The 14,673-nt window shown below is 37.3% G+C and overlaps 2 long non-coding RNA genes across 4 annotated transcripts in view; one reads left to right on the plus strand and one right to left on the minus strand.

The window, feature by feature from the left end:
* LOC134421287 (uncharacterized) overlaps positions 1-14,673 on the plus strand; it is a 240,101-nt gene that overhangs the window by 194,058 nt on the left and 31,370 nt on the right. The window lies entirely within an intron of this gene.
* On the minus strand, positions 4,510-8,006 carry LOC134420981 (uncharacterized). Its single transcript, XR_010028477.1, has 4 exons — positions 7,859-8,006; positions 7,706-7,779; positions 7,149-7,309; positions 4,510-5,847 (listed from the first exon to the last, which is right to left on the minus strand). It is a non-coding gene; the product is annotated as an uncharacterized LOC134420981 (long non-coding RNA).

A 14,673-nucleotide genomic window follows, 5' to 3' on the forward strand; every position in this document is an offset into this window, starting at 1 on the left:
TTCCCCTCCCCTTTGTCCCCCTGCTGTGATGAACAAGCTTTGTCTTCACTAAACACCACTGTTACACTGGTGAAAACTGCTTTTTGCACAAGTTCAAAAACTCAGCAAACAGCAGGAACAAAAGGATATATAGATATAAATATATATATGTAGTTGTTGTGTTGTATCTTTACTGCACCCAGAGAAACATCAGAATTTAATGGTTTTGCCATATATTTGGCAAATGTTTCTGTGCAATGATGCATCCTGCAAAAGCAGGACAGAGGAGCAGTGAAGTATTCAGTAGGGTGAAATGTTTCTTTTCATTTAAAAACTTTATTGAACTGTGCATAGGTATGTGCATGACTGTGTGGGGCTAGAAATAGGTATCATCCTGCTCCTGGTCTCTAAACTTCTAGATGGGGTCACTGTGGAGGAACAACACAGCTGCTTATGCTGGTTATTTGATGACACATGGTAATAGCTGCCGTGTTTAGAGCTGAATGTGACACACCACAGCAACTTAAGCAAAATAAACCTGCTAGCCTTTCCCCCCACCACTGCATTTTAAAAAAGTGTTTTTCTTTTTTGTGGTGAAGAGCCATTATTAGCTGTGGAAAAAAAAAATTACAGTTGAGTGTTTTAAGTGCTTGGTTTCTCTATATCTGTGTGCATGTGAATAAAAACTAACCAGATAGGCTGGTCTGTTTTAGCAAATAGGGTACTTCATACACATGAACCAACATATGAGTACACACATGTTCAATATTAAACCAGCTTTTAAGTACAAATAATACCCTCAGACTAGTAGCTGAGCCCAGTGTTAGTCTATCAGGCATACAAGAATGGTTTGTGGTGCAATCTGAGGATAACTCTGCTGCACAATTATGAGATTATATCCTCTTTAGAGGGTATAATTATGCTTTCTCTATATATCTTATTTAGAAGGCATAATGCTTCTCCCCTAATAGCAGCCAAGCTGGTACGTAGAGATGCAGTGCTTTTTGCTTCCAGCACACAAAATACTATAGACATACAGAAAGCTTTTGAATGCAGGATCTTTGGGCTGCAGAATATAAGGCTGGACTCCTGATACATACCTGAAAAAATTCCTAAAAATAAAAAAAGCTACAGCCTCTGTGGCCTTTGGTGACATGAAGCTATGTCTTGCAAGAGTTAATCCAAATTTTTCACAGACATCTTAGTAATGACTTCAGGACAACTTAAATTAAACATGTCAGTCAGTGGCATCAGAATTTTTCTTAACCATAATAAAATTGAAGGCATCTTTTTAAGCAAAATCTATTTTGTATTTAGGACAATTACCTACCAATATAATAGATACAGATTGAAGGGCTATAGAAGAGGTGGCAATAAGGCAGTGGTATGTTTTATCCAGAAGTTGATCCATAATTTAGTTTTTTCTTTCTGGTTTCATTGCACTATTTAATCTTTCCAAGCTTAGATCAAATGATTGCTCATTTTGGATGATAAAGTTTATTGCTACTGTCTGGTATGTGTAATGACTGCTTAATAATATGCACCATGATAAGGCAGCAGCTCTTTTTAGTTTGTTTTCAAAGGTGGTAAGGAGCCTCACTGCTACATGCTTTTTCACGGAGCTGAGGTTGCTACAAACCTAAAGATAAATCTGCAAATCTATGTGACTATTCTTTATCATTGTCACTAGCTTGGTGGTGGTCTGCCATTTTTCTTGAAAGCTGGGCACCAACTGCTGGCCAGAAGTATTTTTCACTGAATTTTTTGTACTTTAAATAAACTACTGCTTCAAGAACTGCCAAGTGTTCCTCATTCATCTTCAGGACACAGAGCTTCGTGTATATCTTCGCAAACCTTGACTCTGTGAAATGTTTGTCTCATCTCTCTGCCATTTATAGCAGTCTTTGAACTCACTTCTGGTTTATTGATGGCCTTGACTAAATTAATGCAGATGTAATTTTTTTTAAAAGGTTTACACTCTGACTAATTGTATGCAAAATAAATCCTCATTTAGTGAAGCCCCTCCTCTTGTTGTAAAAGGTCTTTCTGGTTTCGTAAACATTGCTGAAAGCATGGAAGGGGGGTATTGTTGTTTCCTTTGGCATTTCTCTTCTTATAGTGGTACAAGAATATGCATCTGCCTTTCCCTGTGGAGGGGGAGATAATATGATAACCTTCTGATTATATACATAAGCGGGAACTGATCAGCTTCTCTCGTGGTTCGTTTTTAAGGGCAAGTTCCAGTTGGATTGTGCTAATGCACATATTCATGAATCTCTCCAAACAGGATTCACTGCTCTCCAGGGAACTGTTGAAGTATGCATCATTGTTTCAATGAAGTATCTTCATTATAAAACATAGGGACTATAAAAGGTGAATACCATTTGCCTGAGCCTAATATAATCTCTAGTTTGACTTTCTCCCACTATAGTGATTTTTTTAACAGAATCAGAGAGAATAATATGAGACAATTTGAAGTGAAATATTATATGAAATTAGATACATGTTCCTTGATGAATAGAATATTTTATTTTCTATTGTTTTATTGAAATAAGGAGAAATTAATAGCAGTGGAATAAAAATGATCATTAGGATCACACAGCCTACTCAAAGCATCTCATTGGGGATTGTTGGCCTACAGAGGTACAAAGTTTCCTACTTTACTGCATTAAAAAAAGTATTAGTAAAATCAAAGTGTTTCAATTTTGGGAAAGAAAGCAAATGCTGGAATCTACTGAAATCAATCACAAAAAGGATTTTTCTCATTGCAAAGAATGGGATGACATAAATGTCTCTATAGGCTTTAAATTAGTTGTTACTTTTTATTTTTTACTGTATAGTTATTTTAAAGTGTCGACAACTTTTGCTTATTATAAAAGGCACATTAAAAATAGCAGTTAGCTTTACATTTAAATATTGGGAAGGGAAAAAAAGAATGTAGTATTAAATGAAGAGGCTGCTTAAGTCAGGAAGCATTACTGTGAAGTAACACAATCACTCTCCTATAAGCAAATATATATATATCTCACTTTATATACATATATATTTATATCTTTATATATACACACGCTACATATTGAGATAATAAGAGGGTTATATAATAAATGAGGGGTTTTGAGTTCAACAAATGTCTTACAGTAGAAAAGTTTTTTTGTAGCCTGCAACAGTCTTGGCAACACATAAACAAGGAGATGAGCATGATCTTTGCTCAAAAATCTTGTGGTCTGAGAAGGTTACAGACAGCTCTGTTCAGATAGATCTAATATAGTATGTAGGTTGAAAGTCTAATATTAAAATAATGCTGGAAAGTTTTATTGTTTAGGTTCATATTCTACAAAAATTAACATGGCATTCAAGGTAAAATACTGGCAAAGATATTTAGGTCTGAATGGCCTTGTGGCATCAGATAGCTTCAAGTTATGTGAGAAAATACATCGTATTTTAATGTATTTTCACGTTCTAAAATTCATGCCTGTCTATAGGAGCAAAAACATGGCCTATGGCCCACTTAAATTCCACTCAAGCTGTATTTGGAAAGCTTAAGTGGGGCTTATATTGTGAATAGGACTTTTCCTGGCACTTTGATCTGGGATGGATTTCTCTTGTTGTAGCAGTGGTGACACAAGTCATGTGTTCTATAATGACACCAGATTTATGAAAACCTGTCATGGTCAAAAGCAGTCACATGCACATGGAAAAAAAATCTGGTGCTACATCATCAGCAATATTTGAAGAATTACACATATTTCACAGTTTGGTTCAACGTCACCAGGTTTCTGACAGCAGATAGCTGACATTTGTAGTATGACTGGGAGTTTCCAGCCATCCCCTACTCCTTCTCCTCCTCCTCCAAATTCTGCTTAATTGAGTATGTTGGCAACCAGACCTTGAATTATGCTTTGCTATCATCCACTTCATTTGGAAAGGCAAAACATCAATATGAGTTTCTATACCACTTTCTTCTGTGATTGGTATCTTCAGTGAAAAACTGGTGCCTGCAGAATGTATCCATACTTGAATAATGTGATAATATCCTAGAAATCCTGCCCAGGAGAGGGAATAATTCATCAGGGAGTGTGGGGATATATTATATAAATGAATGTATCATATTCATATATATGACCATAGTTAATAACTTCTTTATAGTTTATATTAACATACTCTTTAAAACATATATAAATGGATATGAAATATTTTCTATATATTATTCTTGCAGTATAGTATAGAATAGAAAAACATGTAAATTACTATATTGTATATTGTATTATTACAATGCAATGCATTATGTTATATATAGTATATATGTTTATATACCTAGTATCAAAAATAATAAATTATAACATATTTTATTTCTTTTTTGTTCAAGACCAATTGTAAGTTTTCTACTATTTGAAGCTGACTATTTAAATTTGAAATCTCTTTCTTCCAGCAGATGTTAGATTGTATTTCTTTCTGTTTCTGGGTAGACAGGAAAAAATCATATGTGAAGAAACCTCTCTGGTTTTGCATGTCACAAATGGAATTGGCTTTGGAGGAAGCGTCCTGTCTGTGAATGTCCACACTTTATGTCATACTTGGAGCACGATGTTTGTATAAAATTCAGTAACAAAGTTATACATGGGACAGGCCAATGCTTTGTCTTCTTTACTTTTATTGAGTATTATTCTGTGACTTTTAGAAATTTATATCCATACATGTCCTAGTACTCTGCAGTAGTCCATCCTCAGTGTCTTGGGTAGGTACATAGGTGAGAGTAGTTAAAATTGTTTATAGACTGTCTCCTAAGCAAATTACATAATTAGAATCAAATCAGAATAAGCAAAATATATTTTTAACATGGGCCTAGAAATCTTGTTACCTAATACTTGATGTATACTGAGTTAACTGTATATCAGTGTTTCCCCTACATGACTGAGAGAGGTCTTGTTTTTCAGCAGCTTTTGGAAAGAATCCAACCTGCTTGGATCAAAATATAGGTAGAAAACTATCCCTAGAGACAAAACAGGGAGTTGCAAAGGCAGCTGATTCATCTGCCCCAGAAAGTGGCAGCTTATGGAAATGACCTTTGAAGGAAATTTAAGAGAGGAAAACAAATGACTAAAGTTACTGAGAAGCAGTTATGGGAATCCATGGAAATGTTGGTAATTATCACTAATGTCTAATGGTAATTTTGCATTTTTTCCCCATATGTGTTCCTCATGTTCAGTAAAAAATAATATACAAATAAGTGAAGACTTTCATTACCAAAGGAATGACAGAACAATATAACTATCATACCAGGTGACACAGCATTTTATAGCAAACCAGTACAACATTTATGCCATTACTGTATTCTTTTTTTTCAATAAAATCTCCTATTTTTAAATGAATATATCAGAGTAGCTTGTGAGATACCTTTTACATAATATGATAGGCACCACAGAAAGATTGACATGCCTTCAGACATAGATAGGACCCAAACACTGTTGGTATGGTTTTCTGGGTGAAATTCCAGTTCCACTGAAAGTAATCCTCCCTTTGACTTTACTAAGGTGTGACTTTCATCCTCAGTTTTCATGTTGGGGCCTGGGACATTGCTAACATAAGGCATCAAATAATTACTTCTGGTCAATCAGGGTTTTAATACAGATCTGATGGTTTGAAGGATAAAGTAAATCAGTGTGGATCAAACCTGTTCTGAAGGGATCTCAAAGGTCAAGTTGATAGTTAAGTCATCCTGATTGCTTAACTCTTGTGCTCTGTGTAGAGACTTGCTGATTACAGTGCTGGGTGTGGAGAGGTGAGTGGTGCTGGACTGGGCCACCAGATCAATCCACAGAGGTGACTCTCCCATACTCAGATATTAACTTCTCATGCAGACTCTGAAATCTGTGGAAGAGTCCTTATATGTTAGTCTTAAACTCAGTCTTTCATCGGTTATAAACTTTATTGGAAAATCACATATCATATGAAGTGCACTGATATATTAAATCTATTTACAGCATCAGGTACAAAAACCTCTCCTTACAATTCTTTCAGCTCATTACCATGAAATTCTACTCCCATTCCACACAGTAAGGCAAAATCCAGATCTTGTTCAAAAGTTTTGTCTAGGAAATCAAAATGGAAAAATCCTTCTTTCTGTGTTCTAACTCCTTTATACTCAGAAGGACAAAGGAAGTGGCTCCAACCTATGCCTACAGCCTCATGCAAGTGGGGCAGAAGGTCTCCAAAGTTATAGGACTGCAAGGATATGATTGAAAGGGAGTTGTACAGTGCAGGGAAGGAATGTGTGGGATTGTTTGTTCTATATAAGCATGAGAACATTTGGCATACAGAATTTTTATCTGTCTCAGTAACAAAAATACATCCTAGGCCACAAACAGATATTTTTCTTCTCTTAGGAGAACACATGCGAATAAAGAGAAGATAAGAGGAAATTACACACAAGGCTGAACAACTTTCAGAGAAGCAACATAATTTTTCATACAATAGTCTTCATACATTCAAATGCTAAAAGAAACTTGAGGGAGTATTATTTTGGATTATCCATCTTTACTTAGAAGAAAAGACAGGGACTACCATTAAAAAAAAAAAGGAGATAGAAATGAGGCATTTGGAAAAAAATCAAAACAAAAGCAATTAAATAAGAGTTTATTTTTTTCTTTATATATGTATTCCCTATGTCTCTAGAAGGCCAAAGCGAGTCACAGCTATAGGGCTTTTTATGCCATGCCTCATACATAAAAGTGACACGTATTGGTTACCTACCAAAGTCCTTACTTTTGTCTCTTTCATACTACAGGTAAAATGTAATATAGTATATACAAAGGCATATATAAAAGCAATATGATATAGACACAAGCAAAGCTATATATTCAATAAAATTATATATGTTCTTGGAAAGAGACAAAAAAATCTGCTAGAATAGCAATGTAATAATAATTAAGGAGTAATATGTGCACAGATAAATAAAATTGCTCTGAAATTTTTCATAGTATGGGAGGATGAAATAATCATTCATGCCACCCTCTGCTCCAGCAGAAAGCATCAAATTAATCCCTTCCACTTAGAGTTGGGTATTGTACTTTGACTTTTTCCCATCATCTATTTGTGCTGTCAGGTCAAATAATAAGGTGAGAGCTTCTAATAGCTCTCTTTATTCTCTGGGAGCAGATCTTTTTTCTTACCTTATGCTGTTAAAAGGTGCATGGATAACAAATAAGCCACAGATATCAATAATAAATGCAGCTTGTTGATTGAAAGCTCCATCTGGTTTATTTGGCACGGGCTCCGTTTGATGATTATGACACAATCTCAGTAACATCGAAGTCATGTGTCTTTAAACTCCCTGAAAAAGAAAACATTATTTATGTATTATATAGAGAACCATATAATGCCCTTTATTTTTCCCATATGAGTAAATTTTGTTACAATAACAAATCAGACTGCAATAACTACAAAGTCAAAAAAGTATCGAGTAAAGGAGTTAATTGGACTTTGTTTGCAGGTATCAGTGGACAGTATTCTGAGGCCTTGCATCATGTTTTCAGAAGCATTATTTAATCTGCAGAAATGGATGATAATTGGTTAAAAAATCCAAACACCTCTCTTAGAGGGTCCTTTTAAGTGCAGTGACTTATTAGACTCTGGAAGCCCAGCCATTAAGAAAATAATTGGGGAAAAATAATAAACTATACATTTTAAAATCACAGACATGCCTAATTTCAAGTTTTATTTTCCTTACAGAAAATTTACACATGAAGACGAAAGTCTTCTTTTTCTTTTCTTCCTCTGTTTTTCCCATCTGCTTCCTTCATCCTGTAAAAAAGAGATTTCATTAAGTGGTAGGTCAGATTGATTTACCTCCAAGTAAAAGAGAAAAGGAGTCTTTGGTTACCTTCTTTCACTGCCAGATACTTTTGGGAGGGGAGTGGAAGGGAGGGGAAGAAAGGGAAAGCATGTTAACATGCAATCCTTTATCCAGATTTGGGTGAGAAGCTCTGCTTATCCCTCCAGTCCTCACGTAGCAGAGTGCTCCCTGCAGCCTCAGCTGGAGAAGCTGCTTTCTGCTCCGCATTGCCACAGTTCAAAGAGATGCAGCTCTCAGGTCTGTAAAGCACACTGAGGATGAAAATGGACAGGAAAAAAAGTTTCCTATACCAATATAGGTCATTATTTCAGTGACTCCTAGAGCCACTTCAAAACACTCTGGACTCCTGTGTATTTCTGCCCCACCGTATCATCGTGAATACCTGTAACCAAGAACTAAGCAGTGACATTATTAAGGCAAAAGGAAGAGAAGAATCCTGCACTGCTGACTGCACTTTGAGAAATGGGCTGGATATGGATTTTGTTATTCAACCAAATCACAACTATTACTTCAGTGAACTTGGTGAGTGTTTCAAAATAGGGAGTCCAAGGTAAACTGCATTGCTTGTCTTCACTTGCCCTTGCTCTCTGCTTTGCTTTCTCCTGGAATCCTTGTGGGGAGGAGGAATTTTGTCTGCATTAGACAGAGGCTTCACAAAATAGGGAGAACTTAGCCCTCACCGCAGGGAGTGTGACACACACTGCAGAATAAGCACGGCCAGTGCAGAGATTCAGCTTTCGCAGAATCCCTTGTAGTCTGAATGGGAATGTAAAGCTACTTCCCACAGGATAAAGCCAAAGAGAAGAGAAAGGGCTGACAGAAGGATCGTACGCTCAGCTCAGTGCAGTTCCCACTGCAAGTCCTCATACACTGACTACTCTCACACTCAGCCTCTGACAGAAGCTTGGCATCTCATCTGAGGGCTTCATAATTAAAAAGATCCTGTGCTGAAATTTGAAAGCTTTGCAGACTTTGTTTCATGTTGTTAACAGGATGGTTATTAACAAGGATGTGGAGCTCTTTGTTACAGATGGAAGGCTGGGAATGGTATGAAGTTGTCTTTATATGGTTTTATACAATCAGGTTTTCCAGATTGAAGACTGGATTAATGTCCTGAATATTTTTCTAGATTCCTGTTTTCTCTTCTGAGCTAAATTATCAGAAGCAGAAGCTCATTAAATAATGAGAAACCAAATGTACCAGTGCTAGATGTGTTTCAGCCTCACCATGGGCCCCACTTCAGTCTGGTTAGAGGAGTGGATGAAGGTTTGAACCAGCTCTCATCTCATTCTTGCTAGCTGGCCCATCTCTAATCATAATGCAACAAACTACCGTGGCAGCTCCCACAACCAAGCTATCAACATGACCTTGTCATTTCAATTTCTCGCACATACTCTTTGCTTTCCCCCCATGCCTGTGTAGCATATCACACTAAAATCTCATCTTTCTCCAGCCTACTGCCAAGGGCTACTAATCTGAAATACAGCTTACTCTGAGAAATGTCACAGAGGAGAAGCTTGAGTTGGACATCCCCTCTTCCATGAAACTCTCTCTCTTGCTCTTTGCTTTGCACTGTGCTACAGTCTAGGGCAGCAGTGTTTGTCTTTGCCTTACCTGAGTGACCCAAAGAGAATAATAGATCCTTACAGGGGTTCTGAACATGACAGAAATAAAGGTACCACAATAAAAAAAAATCTATTTTTTTCTGACATGAAAACCAACAGCAATACACAGGTTTATTTTTCTAAAATCCCCTAATCTTCATTTTCTCTTCCTTGTCCCTAATCTGTTCCCATTGTCTGAAAATACAAAAGCCTCAGAGATTTCTCATCTTCTTATCTTCACAATGACAGTAAAGCTCATAGAAGCAGGGACAGACATTTAATGCAAATAACTCAACAAATAATTTCCAATCACTCCATTCTAAGTAATAAAAATATCACTTAGAATATGTGGAGTACATTCAAACAATTAGTGAATTAATGGAACTCATTACTTGCTCACAGGTTTTCTACCTGCAGAAAATAAATAAGAAAATTAATTTATCTGAAAAATTATTTTGAATTACTTGCTCAGTTTCAGGTGTATGTACTCCAAGTCAGTGGTTAGAGAAATTAATCAGGCTTCGAGGTCTGCCTGATCTAGCTTCTCCAAAGAAAATATGCCAGAAAATTGATGATAAGTATAGTAAATATTTTTCTAAATCTTACACTGTGATCCATTTAGAGAACTGAGGGTCTGGTTTATGCCCAGAGGCTCTGAGTTCCTGACCAATCCAATTTCAATGGACGGTAGAGTTTTAAGGCTAATAATTCTGCATACAGAGCAGGTTTTATACACAGAATAAACTTTAACAGTGACTTTCTACATTGCAGAAAGGGACTTCTGATTTACTTCTGTCCATTTTTTGAAAAGCCAGAAATCTTCTCCTGTGGGTGTAAGAAAATAAAGCTTGCCAAAGTGTTAGATCAGACACAAGTTTTCATCTCTGTCCATTTTCTCTCACATGAAAGACTTCTGGAGCTAGCAAAGCATGCTTTTGTTGACCAGCAAAGATCAAAAAGGCAGCTTATTTTTGTCCTTCAGCCACTAGACTGATACTCTCAGTTCTGTTAACATTCTGCCCCCATTTGAACTGGACACTTTGGAAGTATCAATAATGCAAGTTGCAGGGCTGCACTAACACTCATCCTGTATTTGCCTCTCCTTCTACAAAATTAAATCAAGCTGAAATCAAAGAAGACACAATCTCAGTCATATAGGCAGAAAATCTCCTGTAGCTTTGCAGCAATTCTCAGTGAAATATTTGAAATTATTTATGTTGGCAGCAGTGACTGATCCACATTGAGAGTGCAGAGTTAACAAAATGCTTCCACCCCGTGGAGACATAAACAAAGTGTTGGAAGCCACTCATCATGTCATCCACCTTTTCCCTGCTTCCTTGACAGGCATATCTCCTGAAACAGAATGTTGTTTTACAGGAACATCAGAAAGTGCAAAAGTAACTAATAAAACAGTGACAATCCCACTGTGACCACAAGGACCAGGAGCAGCAAGCAGCGCACCCCTATTACTTGTGACTGAAGAGAATATATGCAGCTATCAGAGCCCTTTCTTAACATTGCAGATTGGGTCAAGAATATATTCTGCAGGAGAGCTCAGACTACTTCTCTGTTTCAGACTATTTCCATTATGAGTGTTTTACAGGATACAGGTGACCCAGTGGATCAAGAACCAAGATATCAGCTGTGACCAGCTGTGTCAAAAATTGTTGTTGTCTACTACAGCTGGCTGCTCTGTACTCAGAGTTCAACTACAGCACTCCTAGTAGCTTTGTAATTGGCAAAATTATCCTCGATGCATCTGTTGTTGAGTGTGTAGGAATGTTTGCGGGCGAGATGTACATACACATAAAAGGACTGTGTTGAAAACAGTAAAAAGCACTAAGTGTTTAGCCACAGCTGAGTTATCTCCAATTTGCACTAAAACAGAGAAAAGTAACAGCATCTTGCCATACTGAAATACATTTGATTACAGGATTTCTAAGCTCATAAGCAGCCACATTGCACAACAGATGCCACACTGAATGGTAGCTGCTGCCCTACCTTGATGTCCCAGGCTGCTGTCTGTAATGAGGGAAGCCTTCCTCCACAGCAAACCTGGGGTGCTGTGCAAGATTCTGTCAACTTGTGGGTCAGTGTGGTTCTGGGGATCTGTTTCCTATGCAGACCCCCTAAAAGAGCTAAGATCACAGTGCCTGAGAACAGTCTGCAATTGGATCTGGTTGTCAAACTCAAAACATAGAAAGGGGAGGAATTGCTCTCCTCTCTCCTTCAAAGGCTGGCAAAAGTCAAAATTTCAGAAGCTTCCTTGGCTCGGTTGTTCAGGTCTAATTGCCAGGAACTGTAGAGAAAGGACATGGCATTTTTGAGATCCTTGAGCAAAATTTTGCCTGATTTCAATCCAAAGAGTGAAACATAAGCGTGAAATTTAACTGAATTTCCAACATTTATGCACTTTTTAAAAAATTAGGTTTTGCTTCTGCCAGCACTATCATCCCCTCAGTCTTTCTTTTCCTGCAATAAGAATGGATCTAAGAATCATGTTTGGTGATATTTTTATGCCAATAATAAAAACTTGCCCTACTCTTTCACAGTTCTCAGGGATGCTTTCATGCATTTCACTATCTTGTCACTTGCAGTTACTTTCAGCTCTCATTTGGTTAGATCATGTGTGGTCTTCCTTACCCGACATTTTTTCCAATATTCAATGGCACTGCATGCCTCCATTTGTTTGCTTTCCCTTCTAAAGCAGTGGATAGTTCTTTTAGAGAAGATTTTATAGACAAGCAAAGTGAATAGCTCAGATGTACATTAAGTATTTGAAAGAATAATATAATTTAACCAAGGTACACTGCTCAGTGACCTAAATCCCCTGCTTTCATAGACGGTTGACATTATTTACATTCAGGCTTTTTTGTAGAGAGGCATTTGAATGACCCTTCAGAATGGATGTGCTCAGTAGGAACACTCTACCCGCTGTCGTTGCACCTCCCGCTTGCGGCGTGTCTGCTCACCCTGGGTTTTTCAGTCGGGTGTCTACAGCTCTCAAGGAAAAACATGTCTTTTGTTTTTTATCAGTGAAATCACTGGCTTTAAGACCATGCTCTGTACACACACAGAACTTGATTCCTCTCAGTGATGAAACATATCTAGTGTACCCTAAACCTGTCAGCTTCCGTATGGGGAGCCAGCCCTTGACAAGGGTGAAGCCAACACTGAGTAATTTCAAGACATAAGCCTCCTTTTTTTCCATGATATCTGATGTGGCTGTAGACATAAAACATTCAGAGACTTAGTCGGTATTTTTTCAGTGAAAAATATTTAAAAATGAAGCTGTAGCTCAGACAGCTGAGCTGACAACAGCTTACAGAAAGTGAACAAGTAAACAATTGCAGAAGTCTCCAGACACTGCAAGACAAGATGAGCAAATATTTTCTTCCTCTGAAATGCAACTTGTATTACTAATTTTTATTTGACTGTATTCCAGTGATATGAAATTATAGAGAAAAAAAATGCACTAAGACTATGGAGGGGTATCAGCGTGGATTAAAAATTGTAATATAATTGTAATATCATAACTTCTAAAATTATTATGATTTTAATGGTCTTCTCATTGAACTCTACAGATTTGGTTTGCTTGATTATTGTTAGATTATTTTGTCTTGCCTGTATAGAGTTGTGAATATTATTCTATGTAATGGCATACTATGACACAAAATATATGTGTTCCAAAATATACATAATCTGAGCTCCACTATTTACCAGTTCATTGCTTCTACAACTCTATTGTCTCCAAGTGTTAACTCTGTGGCTTCCCAACACTTAAATGTGAGGTGCTCACCCAATAAAAAGTCTTCAATTAATCAAGCCACAGCTAAGGTGATTAAAAAAAAAACAGAAATGAAAAGGGCTTGCAGACACTGAGTGCCAAAGCTGTGACCTTGCTGGGGCATCTCCACCTCAGAATGCCAACTTCAAATCTGACAGATAATGTACTAGCCTTAACCACCAGCAGCAGAAAGTGCTCTGTTGCCATGGGCAGCTTTGGACTTTGGAGCTGATGGTGTTGAAATATCCATAAGGATATGATAAAGGTTTACAACCAAATTTATACATCCAGATTTTGTGTAATGCATCGTCTTTAGTCTCTCCTACCCCCTTCTTTAAGTTATACTACCTGACCATAGCAGGTATTGCATGACTTCTCCTTGGCACTCAAATTTGGAAGTGCAGGAATCATTTAGCATTTTATTTAGCAATATATATATTGTTACATTCTGAGAAGGGATACCCTTTGTCTTTTTGAATACCCCCCCAAAAATATAACAACTGTCAAAATAAGGCATTCCAAGCCTGCAATTTTGGTAGCTTGTTTATGTTTCCTATCTGAAATATAGGTAACAAGGAAAATTTCAATTCTAATTGACTTGCCTTCAAAAACCTCGTACTGACTCCTGTGTGGGGGGTGAAAATCTCCCTTGAGGAGGGAGTTTAGAATTGAGGGGTGGGGAAAAAATGGTTTTAGTCCTTAAATCTGCCTTAAGCAAAGATTTGCAAAACTCAACCTGATGCTGCCTGTCTTCTTAAGAGATACATCTCCCAAGGAACCTCAACTTTAAGATCTCAGAAGAATGTGAAAATATGATAGTCTGTATCTCTGTGGGGACCAATTATTGCTAGATGTGGTTTATGCACAAATAAAAATGTCTCAGTTTCAGCATGTGGAAAACCTAGGAAACTAATCTGTGTGGTGCACCAATGCTGCTCTCAGGCACAAGAACACACACAGTTTCTGTATGTATTCTGTAATGACCTCCAGTATGATGCAGAAATGTAGGGGTGGCTTTTACAAGATATCCAGCAATGCAAGGCTGCTACATGTCGGATAAGATCCAAGCCCTTGCTGTGTAACTTCCACAGCCTTAATGATGCTCTTAATGGCTATGTGGGCTGAAATTTATAGTTTCAATGTGAGCGCTGAAAGTTGTAGTGTTTCTTAATTTTTTTTTTCATTAGATAAAGAAAGAAATAATATGCTGGAGTGATTCCAGAGACAGCAACTACAGTTTTTTTTTCTTTTTTGCAGCACTCAGGTAGTCTACCATGTTTTCTCTTACAGCCTCCCGTTAAAGCTGTAAGCCAGACTCTGAACCCCAAATAAACTCACCTTCTCTCAGATGTAAGGGGAAGGGAAGGCAGAGATTGCAGAAATTATATATACCTTGCCTTGAACTTGAGAATCTCATCTGAAAAATGGGGACAATCTTTACTCTGGAAGTC

The sequence above is a fragment of the Melospiza melodia genome, chromosome 8 (assembly GCF_035770615.1).
Source record: "Melospiza melodia melodia isolate bMelMel2 chromosome 8, bMelMel2.pri, whole genome shotgun sequence".
Taxonomy (NCBI): domain Eukaryota; kingdom Metazoa; phylum Chordata; class Aves; order Passeriformes; family Passerellidae; genus Melospiza; species Melospiza melodia.